Below are 20,262 nucleotides of genomic sequence, written 5' to 3' on the forward strand. Positions count from 1 at the left end.
GACAGTGCAAATTCATAAGATCTATTTCATGATTACATGGTTAACCAGGGCTCTGCAATACGGGCGGTTGTTTTTATTCTGCCTGGGAAAGGGCCTGTTTTCCTTGTGGATCTTCGTAGAGCTGGAAGGCAGGTTTCTCCTCGGACGCGTCCACCGTGTCCTCCTGCAGGAAGGAGAGAGGTGTGGGAGGCCACACAGCTGAACTGTTGGCGAGGGCCAGAGGATGCTTACCTGCTTTTCTGACTCCAGACCAGAATATGTTGCATTTTTTTCCTTTTTTTTCTTTCTGTTTCAGCAGCACACAAGCTGTGCAAGGGGTATTTGAGAACCTCAGCCAAATAACAGCAGAAAGATTCTGAATATCTTTCAGAGGAAAAGAAGGAGGTGCATTCCCTCTGCTACCCACTGCCCCCTCAGCTTCCCTTACCTGCATCACTCAAACAAGGATTCGAACCGTTTGGAGAAAAGTTCATCCTCTTGCAGAAAGTTTTTCTGCTTTCTCCTGAAATGGCCTCTGTGTTATTTTTTTGTAGCTTCCTTATTTTCCATCAGTACAGTTTCCCTTCTTTGCTGATTTCTTGCATCAGTCTATTCATTAGATAGGAGGATGTAAAAGAGAATTAAAAAATAAAGCAAAAATAAGGGTCTGTCCCCAAAGCCAGTGAAAACAATGGGAGCCAAAGAAACTGGCATTGACAAAACATTTTATTTTCCTCAGGAGAGTAAGAATGATCCTAGCCAAAGTTTTATAGAACAAAGATTCCAGTAATATGTCCAACACAGCAAAACGTAAATTGACATCACATTTAGGTTCTTCCTTCCTTGCTAATAGTGACACTCACCTCAGATTATGTTTGATGAGTACAGTGACAGTCGTCGTTATTCTATTAACTGCCTACAGCATGGTCTTTAATCTTCCCATGGGATTTTAGGCTGACTACTGTATATATAGTTTCTGACTGCTGAAAGCTGAGGGTAACCCCTAAAAAAGATACAATCTCTTTTTTTTTTTTTTTTTTAGCTTTGGAAATTACAAACAGAAGAGCCTGTGATGTAGAGACACACACAGAAGGAAATGATCTGAGAGAGGAGACTTTAATAAGCTAAATAGGTTCAGCCTAATGTACATTCATGTCTTCATTAATTTAGTGGATGATTTTCAGAAGAGTGAGCCTCTCTTCCTCCGGTGCAGGCAAAATGCAGCTAAACTCACTCCCTGCTGATTTGCTATGGGTAAAATCATCTAGAAATCACTTAATCTGGAAGCAAAAATCCTCTTAGGTATTTTCCCAAAGACTTCCTTGAATAGGCTAAGCGTAGGCAATCGTCTATGGAAGATAATGGTTTAGCTGAAGATTTTCCTCCAGCACAGTCCCTGCTTCGCTTCTCTTCCCCTCAGCTGCAAACGATGGCTCTCCCTCCTCTGGCTCTGAGGAGGGAGCACCAGCGGTCTGCGCCCCAAGTAGCTTACAGCTGGGATTCAGGTTTCATAAATCAAGTTGGAGGAAATCTCATGAGAGGGAGCCGTCACATGGGGTCACATAAATGAAAAAAACCAGCTCTTAAGAAGCGGGCACGTCTCGGGATATTGGTGCCAAAACACCACTCACGAGGAGCTGACTGAATGGCAAGAACATCTCTGTTTCCATCCCGGCTGCTCCACGGCGCTCATTCATCAGCAGGGAGCCAACTTCTCCCACGGCAGGCAGAGTAAGCCAGGCAGGGAGTGAATGAGAGCTCCAGCTTCACCCATCACCTCGGCGTCCTGCGCGCGGTGGAGGATGCGCTGGAGCCATGGAAGGCAATTCAGAGCTGTATAAAGCTCTTAGGTTAAAAAAAAAAAATGAAAATACCAAAAAACATATTACAGTATGGGAATAATCCACTTTGGCTGAGGAAACTTTAATGCAAAATAACAGCTTGCTCAAACGCTTTTATTTTTTTGGAAACTATTCGAGTTTTGGGAAATAGCTGCCTCTCCAGCGTATTCGCCCCAGGGTAGCTGTTGGTTTTGTCTGGAGGTCGTGGTCAGGAGGCTTTCATCTGCAGGTGCTGTACCCTCAGTCTGGAGGGAGTCCCCTAGATAGGGTACTTCATTCTCCTTATTATCCTTTGAGCACAGAAAATAGACTAAGCCACATGAATTAACTTAAATAAATAAGGCCTCTTATCTCACTGGTAATCTAAGTGCAATAAACTCTATTGCTTAACACCATCCCAGTGCTGACCTACTTTCTTTCGGGAAGCTTGGTATCAGAAATGGATTTCAACTTCCCAAGTACCAAATATTGCTCTTGCAATTAAACACTCCTTTTTTTCTTTTTTTTTTCCCTTTTTTTTCTTCTTTTTCCTTTCCAAAACTGTTTAAAAGATCCCCCGATTAAAAGGCATCGCATTTCAGTATTGATTACCCATGCAGCTTGTAACTGATATTATTATTATTTTGCTTTGTGGTTTTAGTAGTATGCCTGACCTCTGCATTTGGAGGCTCACTTAATGCTTACAACTTTTTATTTGATTGCCATGATCTTTTTTCTGATTTCTTATCCACTGAACGTGACCAAAAATTGTTTATCCGTAGTGCCTGCCTCCAGTGAGATAAAAATATTTTTCTGTGCAATGCCCCCGTGGGGGTCTTTGCTACGTGACAGTAAGGCAAAGATCCTTGGTGTGATCCGACACGGTAATCTGCGCGAGCTGATTTCTGTTTTGGTCTCGGTTGATCAGGTTGAGAAACCATATTGAGAAAGACTTTTTACCCTTTAGTGGCTCGTTTGCCACTGGAAACTCGGCGCCTGTTGGCAGCAGTGTTGGTGCCATGGATTGACTAGTGAATTAGCATTAGGCTTCAGTAGTGAAAGATGAGACATTCTTTCTCCCATCCCAGTCTTTAAGTGATGTTGCTGGTCCAAATCCATTAATGTTTTTGCTACCATCCTCCAGCAATGTGGGAAAACAAAAGACAAAGACTATTCACGTCAACAAGAAATCTGGGAAGAAAAAAAACCACCAGGCTTTCATAATCAAAGAAATGTCTCTGTCCTTGTAGAGTATAAAGCAGGAGCAAAAAATGAACCATATTTATGATTCCCCAGCAATAAACATGCCTGTAGTCTGAAAAACAACATCAATATACACAGTGATAATCGACATGCCATCTTAACTGTGCGTGTTTCAGTTGAGAAACAAACAGCTTTGAGAACTCACCGAAAAAACCTCCCAATTTGAGGCGTACAGAGCATGTGTTCACACTGCCACATGATGGGTGCATAATGGTTTCCTCCAGCCAACAAACCTTAAAATATCTTAGACCTTATTGTGTTATTGGTGTTTATAGTTCCTACTGCAGTCAAGCCTAAGCGCCCTAGGGCCCCAATTGTGCCGTGGATGGCATAAACAGAGCAAAAAGACAGACCCTGTGCCCCACGTACTGCAGTCTCAAACCTCGTCTGTCACCTGCTCTTCCCTCTAGCCCAGGGTTTGTGTTTTCTCCAGCCTAAATCTTCAGAGCGTAATCTCTCGGAGGTAGGAATAGCGCATTGCGAGCACGGCTGGGCTTTGAAGGGTCGTTGAATAAACAGTACACTGAGTACAGCTTTATTTCTGCCCCTTTTTCTTTTTTTTCCTTTTTGAGAATGGTCTCCAATGGCTTTTGGAATATTTACACTGAGATTGTTTTTTTGGAACCCACAGAAACACAAGCCTTAATAACCAACAAATTTTATTTTCTGTGCTGTTGTGTAATTCCATTGTAACTCTCTGGAATTCTATTGAAATTCTTCTCGGAGATGCCTCTGTCCTTTGCTGGATCTGGCCAAGGAATTGAATGTGGGCTAGTGAGGAGCCTTAATACGATAGTGGAACATGTCCATCCACACTATTGTGATTCCAGGCAGCCAGCTTCTTTTTCAATGCCTTTCTTAAAGGCTGTGGCACTGAGTGAAGCAGCACTAGAGTGAAGTAGGGCATTAAAAGCCGATGCATTTTCTGTTATCATCTGACTTGAGAAAAACATTTTCTCATGTTTCCTTCTGCCATTATTTATTTTTAAGGAAATAAAGGTCTAGGCACGTAGCGATCCTATTACTATGATCAGTTAGGCTTTAAACTTACCCAATCAATTCTAAAAACTGTTTCCATTCCCCAGGTAGATCCACCTGAAAACTAATTGGTGTCAGCTGTGTTTTAGTACACTCTTTGGATCAAGGTTGTCTCCTCCCTGCTTTGCACCTTCTCCAGCACTCTGAGGATAGCGGGTGGTTGGAAATCTCCACCATCTGTGGCCTTCCTCAAGTCCCCTCACTTTTGCCTTGGCTCCTTCTCTCCTTCCAGCCTCTCACAGCCTGTACTGTCACCTGTAACTTCTCGCTGGACGAGCCCCGCAAGGAAAGCTTCTTCCAGTGAACATCTTCTCTTTGAGAGTATAATTAGTGATCTGTAATAATGGTACATCTCCTTCCCTGGACAAGCCCGGATGGCATCGCTGTGTCGTTGCTGCTCAGCTGACACCCATGCAACTCCTCCTACCTCCATGAAGCCTCCCCTGGAGCTGCTGGTGAGGAGGAGGCTGAACCTTGCCTGGCAGTGGAGGTGTTCACTCTGTTCCCACCACCCTGCTTTCACCTAGCTCCTCCAGGCTGTTTAACTCAAGATCTCTCCATTGCTCCCTGAACAGAGCCGGGAACCCATTACCAGGACTGGAAACCCCATCACCACCGCTGTCCTCTCAGCATGGCTTGGGCAGTCAAGTGCTGCCGTGAGGTACGCTCCTTTAAAAATGTGACCTAGGCACATCTTAACCAAGTACCTGAAAAATCAAGGCACGAGAGAGCTCTCTTACTAACTGTAACCTGAGGCTGGTGCTTGTATTTGTCACTGACTGTGACTTGGGTTGCACGTTAGTCCCCTTGGATGATCTTCTGCACAAAGCCCCAGCCAGGCTGCTGGCTAGCCACCCCCACATCCCGAGGTCTCCTCTGCCTGATTCATGTGGCAAACTTCAGCCCGAAAACCGCTGCCCTCATTTTTGCTGCTTGGTTCTGCCCCTGCCCACTCTGCCTTTTACTAAAACTGCCTGTGAGTTGTTCAAACCCACAAAAGTCTGCTTCGTTTCTTCACCCAACCCTGTCATGATCAATTGTTTCAGCCGCTTTGAGATTTCTGCAGAACGTGTGCCAGTTGTGTTTCCAAGAATGCAACATCACCAACATTTTTCAATTATTCAGATAGGTTTTAGCTTGTCATCGTCTCCATCTCACTGGAAGGAATTACGCACGCCCGCCCTACCTCTGATCTCGCTGACACTAATGTGATGACATTGACTCTGCAGAGGTTACTTCCAATTTCGGCAGGAAGGAGAGAGCAGGATCCATCCTTCGCATGCCGCCTCTCCTGCCATGTGGAGCAACGCTGGGCTGTTCAGTGCATCTGGTTTCAAAATAAACCCTCTACAACAGACAAATATGTTAAACCTTTGAAAGCCTCATTTCCAGGTTTCAACAACATTCTCTTCAGAAACAAGCACTTAATGGAGTTCATTTAAGGTTGTTTAAGCCACAACTTGCTGTCAGCACTATTTACCACTTCAGTGGCTCGGCTAGAGCCTCAGCTGTTGTGAGCCAGTTCAGCGCTAATAACAGAGTCCTCCTGATTTACATCAGCTGAAAATCTGACCGAGCTTCTGCCAGGCTGACAGCCTTCCTCTGCTGGGTTCCAGTAGCTGTTTATACACTCACTCGGTGCAGACAGTAGTAAAAGCATTTTTTCTTCTGACGCTCCTGTCTGTGCCCTATTTTTAATGTAAAGCCAAACAAGGCTTTGGGGTTGTTCAGCCTGGAGAAAAGAAGGCTCCAAGGAGACCTTATAGTGGCCTACCAGTATCTTAAGGGGGCCTACAAGAAAGCTGGGGAGGGACTTCTTAGGATGTCGGGTAATGGTAGGACTAGAGGGAATGGATTAAAACTAGAGATGGGTCGATTCAGACTGGACGTTAGGAAGAAGTTCTTCACCATGAGGGTGGTGAGACACTGGAACAGGTTGCCCAGAGAGGTGGTGGAAGCCCCGTCCCTAGAAGTTTTTAAGGCCAGGCTGGATGGGGCTCTGAGCAACCTGACCAGGTGTCCCTGCCCATGGCAGGGGGTTGGGACTAGATGATCTTTAAGGTCCCTTCCAATCCTAACAATTCTATGATTCTATGGGTGGCAGATGTTCCAGCGTGGTGTCCTCTACTGACTGGGCACTTCAGGCAGGCAGATGCCAGGATTCACTTTGATGGCCCCAGAATGCAGCTGGATCAGCCCATCAGTGGCCCCTTGTCCTCCTCTTTCAGGGACTGCAGTCAGGGTATGTTCTCCCCAGTCCTGGTTTCTCCTTTGGGAACTAAGAGAGGCAGAGTTCATTGCACTGCAGTCCCCTGCTCCTTCTGCACTCCTTGGCTTTGCTCCTCTTCCATAACTGGGCTGAGAGGAGGGACCTTCCTTTTTCCAACCATTACTTTTTAATTCTCTCTGCTTTTTTTCCCAGGCAGAACAGCTCAGCTCCTTTACAGCCACTGGGCTTTTTACTTGTTGCTGTAGTTTCTATTTCCGCTCCTTTTTGACTCCTCTAAACTTAACTCCCATAGACCCAAATTAACTTGGGGTGGCTGTAAAGCGGGACATGAGCCAGCAATGTGCATTCACAGCCCAGAAAGCCAACTGCATCATGGGCTGCATCAAACAAAGCGTGGCCAGCAGGTCTTCAACCTCCACTCTGGTGAGACCCCACCTGGAGTATTGTGTCCAGAGCACAGGAAAGACATGGACCTGTTGGAGCGGGTCCAGAGGAGGGCCACACAAATAATCAGAGGGCTGGAGCACCCCTGCTGTGAGGACAGGCTGAGAGAGTTGGGTTGTTCAGCCTGGAGAAGAGGAGGCTCCAGGGGGACCTTATAGCAGCTTTCCAGTACCTAAAGGGGCTGCATCTTTTATAAGAAAGATGGGGATGAACTTTATAGCAGGGCCTGATGCAACAGGACAAGGGGTAATGGTTTTAAACTAAAAGAGGGTAGATTCAGACTAGAAACTTTTTACACTGAGGGTGGTGAAACGCTGGCCCAGGTTGCCCGGAGAGGTGGTCGATGCCTCATCCCTGGAAACACTCCAGGTCAGGTTGGATGGGGCTCTGAGCAACCTGGTCTAGTTGAAGATGTCCCTGCTCTTTGCTGGGGAGTTGGACTAGATGGCCTTTAAAGGTCCCTTCCAACTCAAACTATTCGATTATTCTATTCTATGATTCTATGAAATCTTCCCACAGCCATGGTGCTGACCCATTTCCAGTTATACAGATTAAAATTATCAACATTTTTTACTTTGAGCCATTTATCGTCTCCCAAGGTTCTGCACTGGTTAATGCTGGATCTGGAGCCTGTAGAAAACATACCGTCAACTTACACAGCCAAAGCCCCACAAAATGGCAGCCATCTGCTTCATGGCAAACTGGCAGCACAACAATAACTTTCAGTAAACTGAGAAGTGGATGATTTTAGCGAATAAAACCACTACGCCTTCTGTCTTTTATTTTGATAGTAAATTTAATTTTATTATCTTTCCCCCAGTTTGCCGCAGAATTTTGCTGAGAGCCATCATTACTGGATTGCAACATGGGAGGTTTTGACCCTCCGAGTTATTAGGTTGATAAAATTGCAGTTTTCACCTCCTGCAGAAGCCCAGATTTTTTAACAGCGGGGAACGACTGCTTGCAGTCGGATCCAGACATCCCATTTTGAAAGCTGCCAAGGGAATGCTGACTTCCATAGCCCATCCCCGTTATTTACTAGGTGGAGAACAGTGGCATCACCCAACGGGTCATGCTGAGGGACTGGGCTGGAGCAGAGGGCACTGGGAGCTCGGAGACATGACACCAGTGACCCTGGGGACACATGGGGAGCTGTCGTTTGGGAGAGAAAGCAAATAACTTTCCTGGGAGTTAACCCAGCTCTTGGGGTGGAGCAACCAGGATGCAAAGGGGTGCGGGGACTTGTCAGTCCACCATGTGGCCCCAAAGCAAAATGGTGAGAGGCAATTTTCGGGATTGCTGAAATGTTTTAAAGAGAGAAAAGTCAAGTCCCCAAACGCATGGGATTAGTTTAATAATAAAAGCACCATATTTGGGGTTCTGTCTTAATTTCCCTTCTGAACTCGAAAGCTTAGAGTTATTTCTACCATATTTTAAAGTTACTTTTCTCAAAAAAATTGTTTTAAAATCAAAAATATGAGACTTTCTCCTAATCACATGCTTTCAGCAGCTGGAGCATTAAAGGAAAGTGTTATATATGGCATGAAAAAGTTGTGAGAGCTGACAACAAGAAATCTTGCTTAAGAGAGAGCTGTTCCTACCAGAACGTTTGTGATTTCTGAATTTAATCTTAATGTACAGATCTCACATTTTTGTGTCTTTATGAGCTGATTTTAAAGGGCATATCAGGATATTGTGCTCCAGCCCTGTATGTTAATAGTTTCCTGCCTCCCTCCAGGAAAAATGGAATATTTCTTCTCTGAGCTTTTCACACACTCTTCTGCCAAGTCAAAGCAGAAAGGAAAAACTGTGTACAATATTTTATTAGGCCAAATGTCAAATTGTTTTTCTGAAATCTTTACCAATCTTCCTGGCATTTAATATTCAAACAGAGGGGGGGAGGGGAAAGGCAGAAAAACAATAAGGCTTTCATTTCATGCGGCAGTGCCTGAGACATCCAAGAGGCCGTGACACATAGAGCCACGTTTCTTTCATAGGTAGGAAAAGGGGCGGTTAAACACACTGGAGAAGGTGGATAGCATCTGGGTAAAAAGGAAAGGAGTGGGATCGCTCTGTATTTGTGAGCCTTTAAAATCAGTTTTCATTAATCTCTGCTGAGCCTGGCTAAAGACAGTGTACCTCCCATTTTATCGGACCTTGGTCTTGCCCACAAAAGATGGTTTTTTTTCCACATGTAAAAAAGATTTCCGTTTCCACTCCACTCGGAAAACTTCTCACATTTCCAGCTCTGTTGTTTCACTAGACAACACAGCATTGATGTAAGCTGAATCTTTTTGCCTATCAACATTTTTTTGGTACTTAATATATGAAACACATCAGTGCAGACACCTGGTTGGCCAGGAAAGCCCAGCTGGGTCAAGTAAAATGTCTAACGTAGGAGCCCAAGAGTTTGCAAGCTTCGTCTCCATCCAGTGCAGGGGCCAGTGCTTGATCACCCCAGTGAGAGATGCTCTTGAATCCCAGCCTCCCACAGCAGCTCTCCTGGCCACGTCCAAACGGTACCCTGGCCGTACCCTTGTATTAAATTTGGGCATCCCAAATGCGTGCCTTGGCCCGTCGTACATCTTTGCTGCACCCCAGTGAACCCCAGTGCACTCAAAGCAGGGGCAGAGCCTGGGCAGACCCCTGCCTGGGTGGCTGGAGTTGCAGAGCTGCTCCATGTGTGCCCACGTGCCTCTGGGATTCAGCCTTCGGCTCCAAGGAAAACACTTACTGTCTGCCCAGGGAGGCCCTTCCATAAAAGAGAGACAGAAACAGTTTTGCTTTTCTGCTTCCTCAAGGCTGTGGAGACACCCAAATAAGCCATGCGCCTGAGCATTTGAAACAAGAACTACTTTTTAATCCAGATTTGCTTTTGATAGGGACAGCTCTGTACCCACAATTACCTGCCGGCAAGATTTTTGTGACTTTACGAGTAAATCCAGCAAGACTCAGGGACATCAACTGCACGTTTAAATGACTTCTGTTAGCTGGAACTCTTTTGTATTCAGTCCCACCATTTTAAGCACAAAAAAGGAGCCTGGATTTTACTTAAAAGGTTCAGTGTAGTAGCAGCCTCTGGGATCACTTTTGTCCCCTGGGTATTACAAAGGGATTCATTTTGAGACCTTAGCCTATGTCAGGGGTGTGTCTGGGAGACAGAATTTATGACATGAGACAGGTGTTTTGCATTAATGCCATGGCCAGAAGAGCGGATTCTGCCCAAAGCCCCATTGGCAATGGGCTATTGGCACCAGCTGGTCTGAAAACATGTTCCCTTTACCTACCAAACCCAACTGCCGTCTTCTGTTGGGCTGTGAATTCCTGCTGCAGCAGCAGTTCTTTCCTCTGCCCCGGGAAAATGGGACCTCGATGCTTTGCCTCTTGCTATTTATTTCCCCTGCTGTTGAGAGGACACTGAGGTATGTCAAGGACAGCACAATAACACAGGATATCTACTAGCTTGTCTATTCCCATGCCCACGTGTTACTCCTCCTGCTGCATAGGAACATTTTCTCCATTGAGCCCCAGTCAAATGCCTACAGGACTCTCACACTGAAATTCCAAAGAAACCTGCCTTCATGGATCATCATCTTAAATTTTTTTTTGCAGGGCTGTACAAGCAATACCTCATGAAGGGGAAGCAAGAGGTACTTGAAAGTAAGAGGCTCATCCAAGGGTAGCGGAGCCACGTGCTGGCTTGAAAGCTTCTTCAACATATTTATTATTTTCATAATATCATATATTAACTATTACTTATGAAAAAGTTTATGAGTGTTACTGTTCACCCAGTTAATACAAGAATAATCATTCCACTGAGTAATGCAGTTGGCTTGACGTTAAGGGATTTCTAATGCTGAACGTCAGCATCCACAAATCTATAAACCCACTAAGCTGACGGAGACTCACGTGCCAGGGCTGCTGCGGGGTGTTACCATGTCACTGCAGCAGTCCTCCTTCTGCCATAACAGCTATTGCTTCATCACTGCTGCCTCCCCCTTCCTCCTGCCCATCTAAACATGACAACTAGTGCTAGGTCCCTCGAGACCTTGTGTAAATCTGCTGGTAGGCTGGAGGACGGGCAGAGGCAGACGCCGCTGCGCAAGTGCTGACCTGGAGGCATTTCTCGTGATGGCACAGAGCACATTTCACCAGCCCACCAGGAGGATCCACTCACCAAACCTCTTTGGAGAAGGAAGTTTTTCAGAGTGCTGGAAGGAATATACATATCAACGACCCGGCAAGTAAGAATTCACAGCTTTTCCTTTGAAGTATCACAAAAATGTGACCATCCTTTGCCTGATGCTCTACCCTTCTGAAAAGATTACGCTTAAAAGTACAACTTTCAACAAAGAGCTTTTTGCCCAACTCAGATCTTTTCCATCTGGTGTGGTCTGTGCAGGATCCATTAATATTTTAACCTTCTTGGCTCTTAGCCCATTGAAGTGATCTGGGTAGGATAAAAGAAAATGGTGAGATTACATTTTCCCCTTCTGGCATCCTCACACTCTTCTATTTTTCAGTAATAATCCAGTTTACAGCAGAAAGGTTCCTAAGGAGCTACTGTATGTTAGACATGGACAAAAAATTAGCCATAGGCAAAAAAATTGCTTTGAAATCTATTTCAGCAGAAATTAATTTTTTATTGAACTCAAAAACCCCTCAAAGTAGAGGAAACCGGCTTTCCTCTACTTGTATTTTGAGGGAAAAAAATAATTTCAGCTAAAATATGTTTTGTTTTCTGCCAAAAAAACATAATCTGGATTTGGCCAAAAGAAATATATACTTTCAATGGAATGTCAGGGAGCTCTTCTGTACCTGGATAAGTAATAAGAGGACGGCGCATGGCCTGGACAGTGTGCAATCAAAGTGATCTTTAGGCACTTTTAAAGCCTTCGCTACCACAGAAGTCGGCCTTGATTCAAGCTCCCTTCTATCTTTTCTTTTTTCTATGCCTTCAGCCCCCCAGCTAAAGGACTATCAGGGTAGAGGAAGGAAAGGTAGACTTGGTGGGTTTTGGCAGTGGCCTCCATCGTTGCCCCGAGAAGAGCTTTTCTGGAATGTCACATTCCTGCAGGAGATTAAGAAGGACCAGGCAGGAGATGGGGTCGAGCCCCTGCCTTCCCCTTGAGACTTCAAGGCTCACGTGAAGGTTTGTGGTCTTCCTTCTGCCTTCCACAAAGACGCCGACTTTGGGTCTGCATGTGGATGTCTCCAGGATCAGGAAACACGAGGATCCTGTGTTTCAGTTGGTTCTCCCCCTGTTTAAAACCTACTGTCATTGCCTTTGGTAAATGGTGATCGATGTCTCTTTTATAAACCACAGGGAGTCGTGCGGCTATCCAGTACCTTTCACCAGAGGCTCTCAAAGTACTTCACAGATAAATAGCCAAGTTTTACAATAGCTTCATATTCCAGGTTTTCTAGATAGTAGGCAAGCTGACATCCAAGTGGCTTTCCCACAGTCGCACAACAAAACTGCACCAACTTATGAACAGAATTTATAAATCCCGATTCCCACTCTAATTTCATCTCTCAAACAAGATTTGCTATTTCTGCACTTCTTATTCATCCAAGGTCCCTTTCACTGCTAGCCAGAGATAGACATGATCATTTACACCACTGCACTTTTTTTTTTTTCCCCTCAAAACTTCTCCCCCTCTTTAACATGAATAAACAAAATGCAGAAACTTGAGCGATCGGAAGAGAAGTTGTGCGAGGGCAATGAGGAGCGACAGGTTCGAACACCAACTGCAAACACCAAATCGGCCTTAGCTGCTCCTGAGCTGGCACGTCGCCTTTGAAAGCTCCCTTGAAGGTCACCTGCAGGCGCACGACCCCTTCCTATGCAGTATAAATATGTAGGTATGTACACCTATATGCATTTGGTTATTTTTATCAGTAACTGCCACAGGGTATTTGCCGAGTGACGGCTACTGCCGTGCTGGTGGTAAAGCCGAGAAGAAGAGTGGCAGGAATGGTGGAAAGCAACAGGCTGTGTCTGGAAAAACTTGGAGATAAATCCAGTCCTGGTCAAAGCGGATGTAATTTGGAGTGAGAGGAGCAAAGCTGAGCCCTTTCACAGCAAAGTCATTTTGTTGTTGTTGTTGTTCGGGTGGTGTCCCGAATTCCTGCCCTGCTGTGGCAGAACGAGGTCTGAGGCCAAATACTTATTAATAATACTTATTAATTAATAATAACAATAGTGCTAGTGGAAAAATTCAGGTCCCATACTCGCCATTCGCTGCCAAGCTAGTCACTTCCCACGCTTACTTCTAAAATTAGAAACAAACAGGCCCCTTCTAAAGGCAATAAACAGTGGTTTAATTGGACTAAAATCTATAAATCTGTCAGCAACCAGTTACCCTGTGTCCCTTGTGTGATCAGCAGCTTTGAATACCCTTCTGGGTCTTTCCCAGAGGGTAATGCTGCGATCTGATCTCATCACAACAAAGGTGTGATGGAACAAGATGGAACACGGCCTGGTGGCTCAGCACGGGGCTGCTGGGACCACTGAGCCCAACTGGGCATGCTGGAGGGAGGGAGGTCGCCCCGCCTGGTGTGAACATCACCAACAGGGCAGGAGGGAGAGACCTGTGCTGCAGAGCTCTGATTGTGTGTGGCCCGTGAATGCATCGATAGGAATTTATACACTAGGTACCTCTCAAATCCGGGCCACGGTGAATGTGTATTACAATGCATTTTCCTTAGCTGACACAGCGCATTTTCATCTCTGTTTTTTATGTGATGGGAGACTTTTTATGCGATGAATCCCACTTGGCTCAAAAAGATGCCAAGTATGAGCATCAAGATGCAGGAGATCCCATCCAGAGAACAAGTACTGACGCCCTGGTACCATTACCCCTGGCAAGAACACACTTCTAGGAAAAAAGAGCAAATACAAAAACACAGTAGCTGGTATTTCAGATACCCCAGTCGTTTTGGAGGGGAGAGGGAGGTGGCAGCCTTGCGGCAAAGGGCAGGACCTAGACCTTCAGGGTTTTCTCCAGTTCAAAGGGAATCCGTGCCCTGATCCCTAACAGGGAATGTGTGATGGACAGAGATGTGTCCCAGGCGACACAGGGCGGCCTCTGAGATCAGGGCTGCAGCGTTCTTGGGCTGTGATGACCTCCTGGAACCCAAATGGCCTTAATGTATCATCCAGCAGAAACAAAACCGCACCAGAGACAAAATCAGCCCTACGGTCAGCAGGTGGGGGAAAGAGGATAGAACACACAGGTGACCACATTTCTTCCTGCAAGACTAGCTTCAGGGTGAAAAATAAAAATACCTCTTTTTTAAAAAAAGGGCTTGAGGGGAGGGAAAGAAAGAGCTATTTTTAGTACCACCTTGAGAACAAATCATAAAACCTTGCAGAAGGTTATTATTAAGTAAAAAATACAAGATGCTCACATTGCAGGAACGGAGTGTGCTTCCCTGGTGAGGGTGATGTGAACCTCTTACAGGCAGAGTTCTGAAACTGTGGGAATAATCCGCAGGTCTCAGAGGACCTGCAGATGGTCTGCGACACCACATTATCACGGAAGACAACTTCATTCCGCACGACGGCAGTAATCTCATTGGGGACATCTGCCCGGTCCTCCACCACAACGGTGGGGGCTTATAGGGAGCGTGAGCACCATCACTGCCTTGAGTAGGGAAATCCTAGGGGATTTGGGAGGCAGGTCGGTGGTGACCAGTATCACCCAGTATCACCCAGAACCACCCTCTGGAGTACCAGGACCTGAGGCACAGGTGCGGTGGGGCTGAACAGGGCAAGACAGAACGGTATCTTCCCTGTCCCATTCCCTCTCACACATGGCTCGGGTAGGAATTAGGAGGTTTCTTGTCCCCGGTAGCAGAGGGTGCGATCGCGTCCCAAACAGTGCGAGCATTTCACATAAACAGGGAACACGACAAATGAGAGGCGACATAGCGATAGCTGTTCGGTGCCATCTAGCCTTCCCCGACAAATCAGCAATAAATACACATTAGAAATAGATAGATATACACAGACCATACATATACACTCACTAAACACATATAGTGCTATCTTCCCGAAGAAGAAATTGCTGGCAGCCTTTTGGCAAGCTATCCTTAACTGCTAGTGATAAGCAGGCACTGCCTTTCTTGAGGTGCGTGGCACTTCGCAAATATGTCCAAGGCATTCCTGTGAAATGATTGCTCCTAAAATCCTTCGGATGCCTTTCTACCTGGATGAAATATTACCACAAACTTCACATGCTCAGGGGTAGAGAAGGGTGGTCAATGCCACCACTCTAACAGCTGTGGTGATTTTATTTCCAGAAATCATGAACTGTCTACTTAAAATCAAAAGTCTGGCTTAAATAATCATGAGATTTTAACAGAAGTCATACATCCAAGACTTTCTTCTTTTTCGTTGTTGTTCTGGTTTTGGCATTATTTGCATCTGCAAGTATTTTGTCTATTTTTCCTGCTACTGTGAACCATTTAGCGCAGTTTCCAAAAGCTCAGAGTTTCCTAAATACAAAAAAAAAAAAGGGAGGGTAATATTGTCATTCCCTCCCACCCCTCGACTCTCAGAGCCTTATTAAAAAAATCTAGTATCTGTCCCAGGAGACCTGAGATAAAATCTGGAGCCAGCAACATTGAGTCTTCCTTTGGGTGGCTGGCAGCGAGCACCCCAAGGAGCTACTGCACGACGGATCAGGCCCATCCTCCCTATGGAAAACCTAAAGGAAGAGAAATCAGGGCACGACACGCTGGGAAAGACCTTCTAGAAGAGGCTTCCCCACCCCATCAGTCCATGAGAGACTCATTTTTTCTTTCCTATTCCTGTTTCAGGAATGGGGGGGGCAGAAGCTGGACAAGCTCTGGAGCTGCTCCAGGCCCCACCATGGTGCTGGGGTTTCCAGGACAGCCCAACTGCTGCTTCCCGGGAAAGGGGCTGCTCCGGAGGTGGAAAAGCTCCTTGTGGGCTGCAAGGTGGAGATGGTTTGGCGGTTCAGGTGATGGGGAGAAGGGTGGCCAGGCCATCTCCGTGCCTGGATCTCAGGAAGGGTGGGTGCGTGTCTGTGTGTGGATGAACTGTTCAGCTTTTAAAACCTGAAGGGAGGAGGGAACAGCCCCTTTCTGGTAGAGCAAAACTGGGAAAAACCATTGTACAATCTCCAGAACACTAGAAACAATCGTCAGTAGCTACAGATCCATGCTGCTATTTACACTTCACTCGCTTTTTATTGCTTTAATTTTCACTCTTGAAAGGAAAAAAAAAAATCGCTACACGAAACTGAGTATTTTACTCTAAACTATCCTGGTTTGAGGCGCTCTCACAGTGCAGGAGGAGACAGCCCTTTTCATGATCCCCAGCAGCCGTGCAGCATTGCTTGTCACAGCCCGGGGATGGGCTGGGATGGGGTAACCTCCACCAAGCCGTAGCCACCCGCACCGCTGCGAAGCTGGTCCCTAACTGCAGATGTGCTCAATGCCTGGCTCAAAAAGAAAAATAATAATAAGCTTCAGCAGCGTGCTTGTGAAAACAGCTGATTCTCTGGACCGTTAAAATACCCTGTATTTATAAACAAAAGAGAGGTTTAGTTTTGCTTGTCCTAGAAAAACATACTGGAACATTTTCACCACCGTTTTCTTACACTTTAATTAGAAAGGAAAGGGGGAATGTCAAAGAGCAATTATACAAAATATATACTGTGCTGATTAGGGATTTCTTTTCTGTAGCACGGAGAAGGCAGCTTGAAGTTCACGTTAAATCTCTTTCCCCCTCTAATGAGATGTGCCTTACCCAACCCAGAAAGACACAATTAAATCGGAAAAGAATGCAGCTGCTTTCTCAATGGAAAAAAAAGAAAAAAAAAAAGAGGGGAGGAAGGAAGAGTTAATGTTAAAAGGTGAAGTATGAAGAGCTGATCCTGCAGACCCTGAGTATGAACCTGACTCAAAAAAAACATCGTAAGTCAGCTCCAGAGCTTTAAACAAGCCCACAGCCTAACAAGGCCCAATCGTGTCCCCGAACACTTGTGGGATCCAGCCTGAAACCAGCTCTCCTTCCCCCCTGGTGGGGCTGAGCCTCTTTGCCTCCCCTTGCTCAGGTGATGGTCGTTTCAGGACAGGGAAATCGAAGGATGAGGAGCCTGGGGGTCGGGCTGGGAGGGCTTAAAAGCGCCCCCAAAGGCCACCACTGCTGCGGACTGTGCTCTCGGGGGGCTGCGGAGCTGGGGTTGATCGCAGGTGACCAGCCAGCCCCGGCTGGACTGTGGCCACCCCACTGTCCAGGGGGCCGCACGTCCTCGGGGGCCGCCCGCCTCTCACCGCAGCCCGGCCTTACAGCTCATTTATATTACGTCGGGGTGTTGTGTTTTGTTTTGTTTTGTTTTCCCTGACGTTTGTTATTATTTTCTTTTGAAGAGGCAGGGCATTCCTCCTCCTCCTCCTCCCTTTGCCCCCCGCCCTCCTCCCCTCCGCGCAGCCTGGGGGTGGGCAGAGGGTCCCGCCGGGGCCGGGCCGGAGGGTGCGCTCTTCCAAATCCCTCCTCAACGTATAGCGGGGTCACAAGGAAGGGGGGGGGAGGTGGAAAACCAACAACCCACCCCAAGCCAGGAACATAAATTGGACACAGAAGGGCAGATGCAGACTGAACAGGAAGCGCTGGCCCGAGGCGAAATGAAACAGCTGTTGCCATTGTTCTGCCTTCGCGAACTCCGCACGGCTCGGGCTGCGGGAGCAGATGTTTGCAATTACCGCACATGAAAAGAAGGGCACAGGATTAGGCAAGTGACGAAAAAGCCGAGGGGACCGCTAGATTTATCACTGGCGGAGCGAGGCAGCCCCTCTCCGGAGGGCGCCGGCAGCCAGCGCTGCCCCGGCCCCGGGACCCGCCGGCCGAGCCCTGCCCGCCCCCGCCGCCCCCCGGCATCGCTCCGGGGATGCTTTGTCCCGGGCGGTGTTTTGCGGAGGGGAGCGGATCCAGCGGCAGGGATCTGCCCCCGGGATCCCGGTGGGAGCCCAGCGCCGCCGCCCGGGATCCGTTCTCTTGGCTTCTCTTATTCGACTTGGTCCCATCCCGAGGGATCCCACCCTCGGAGAGAGCCGGGATAAGCCTAGGGACAAATTTCATCTCCTCCTCTCTTTGTATCAACAGGGAAAAGAAAAAAAAAAAAAAAGCAAACGGGCCACAGGCTTTACGTTCCTTGTGAAATTTCTTTGTCTCTTCCATATAATCATAGCTGTGAAATAAAAAATAAACTAAAATAAAAAAATCTCTCGCAGCTTTCTTTTTTGCAAGGAGCGATGAGTATAAGAAAGGTTAGTCAGAAGGTAAAGCATGTGTTTGCCATCTTAGCTCCTGATATGGAAACCATATGCTTAAATACACCACCAAACATACTCAATATAACACTCTTTTTTATTAAAGGTGGTTTTATAAAAGCTATCCACCTTCCATCCACTGGTGACTCCCAAAGAGGTCACATATTCCTCATTGCAACTATCAATACATATTTGGGGTAAATTAAACTCCAAATAGACTGTTTCTGATTATTATTGCAAAGGGAGCAAGAGGCCATCTTATTTTCCCTCACTGATAAATTAAAAGAACTGTAATGGGTGATTTCTGCAACCTGTAAAAGGGCAATACCATCTGTGACTCATTTAGTGTCGCTTTAAAGAAAATTTATTTGATTAATTCGGGCAAAGTATAGAAAGAATATAGATTTATATTTTTTTTTAACTCTACTGCTACAGAGAAAGAAGCAGCAGCAGAAGAAAACCCTGACCCACAGTAAACATTTGGGGAATGAAAAATTACTAAAGTGTTATTGGAAGAGCAGAGGCTGCTGCCTTGCTCTTGAGATAGCTGGTTTTTACCCTGCCAACTAGCAGACCCGAACAAGCGATGGCTCTGACAGGGCCCATGGCATGGAAGGAGGAATAGGCCAGAAGCAAAATATGAGAAAATGCAGAACTAAGGGTCAGGCAGCTCCATCGCTTCTCTCTTTTGGAGTCAAAAGGAGCCAACCAGCCATCCCACTGGAGTCACACTTGCAAAATGCACACAAGATTATTTCCTTCAGGTTACGCAGCCAGGAACAGCACCCTTTTGTCAAATGGGCGGTTAGTTAATGCACCACCTGAAAACACCAACAAAGAAGAGCAGGGAGAAAGAAGAGGGGGAGAGGATGGCAATTTTCCATCCTATAAACCAGGGGTGATGGTAGCAACCACAACGTACCACCTTTGTCTGGCCTGACAAGCAGGAAGTGGAGAAAAGATCAAAAGCAAGTGGAAATCGAAAGGATTAAGATATTGAAATTCTTCTGTTTTGCCACAGGCTGTCACCCTAGCTCCACGTATCGCTCAGCCAGACAGGCATACTCCGTGCAAAGCAAAGAGAAATAGCTCTAGAAGTCCAGAAGTTTGCTCCTCCTGAAATTGAATTGGCCTGCAGGTTACCCACAACCTCATCTCCCCTTCTCACCATTCGGAGAATAATATTAAATGGTAAGGATAATAAATACTAATAGATTAATCTTTATAAGTCATGCCAAATTCTATGGGGCCTGGGCTTGGTAAGAGTGGTCTGCCTCAGATGTGGAGCATCTAATGACATCCTTACTGTTGCAGGGTTTGCACGTGGCAGACGGAGATGTCGTTTGCACTTTGACACAGGCTAAGTTACTTATAACTGTTGATATAACCAGAGGCTCGCTTTGGGCCAGCCTGGGCCCTGGCCAAAACTTGTTTAAAATCAAAGGATGAATTTGCTTTAACGTCTCTGGACTGCTTTTCGCTCACCCTGGGAAGAGGCAGGAGACAGGCTGTGTTCCAGCCCGCCCAGCTGAAGCACCGGGGCTCGTCTACTGAAATCACAAAGGATCTTTTCGTTGGGTTCAGTGAGCCGTACAGCAGGACCTTGGCAAGCCTAGGGCCCTGCTTGGTTGTTGGTACTTGATGACCCCATACCGTTCCTTGTTCCTCTGTTCTGGGATATCCTAAAGTCAACCATTTTGTTTTATAGAGGTTGGAATCCAGATCTCTGCTCAGTTCTCAAATCCACAGAGAAGGGTGTTAAAGCGCGTAACCCCTCTGCAATCAATGGGCGTTATGTACCTGTACTGCCCCAGGGATCTGGGCCAAATAGAATTAGGTACCTCTGAGGAGCTGGATCTTCCTTACAAGTTGGGACTCATCCCATTGCGTTTACTCACCACTAACATCAGCCCTGGGACAATCCCATGGCAAGTTCTCCATCACCTATACCTTGTATGTGCCGCCTCTTCCTCTGCTGAACTCTTCGTTACTCGGTTAGACCGGATCCCTGAAGATACTCGAGTGGCTCACTCCTCTTTGGAGATCTTGGACAAAACCACCTTTTCCAGATGGAAAGAGGATAAGGAAAGAGCCAGTTTCGCAACTGGCTGTGGAAAACATAGATGGACCTTCAAACTGTAAATGAGAAAAGAGGAAAACATGAATTTTTTCAGGGCATTTTGG

Source organism: Rissa tridactyla, chromosome 6, assembly GCF_028500815.1.
Source record: "Rissa tridactyla isolate bRisTri1 chromosome 6, bRisTri1.patW.cur.20221130, whole genome shotgun sequence".
NCBI classification, from domain to species: Eukaryota; Metazoa; Chordata; class Aves; order Charadriiformes; family Laridae; genus Rissa; species Rissa tridactyla.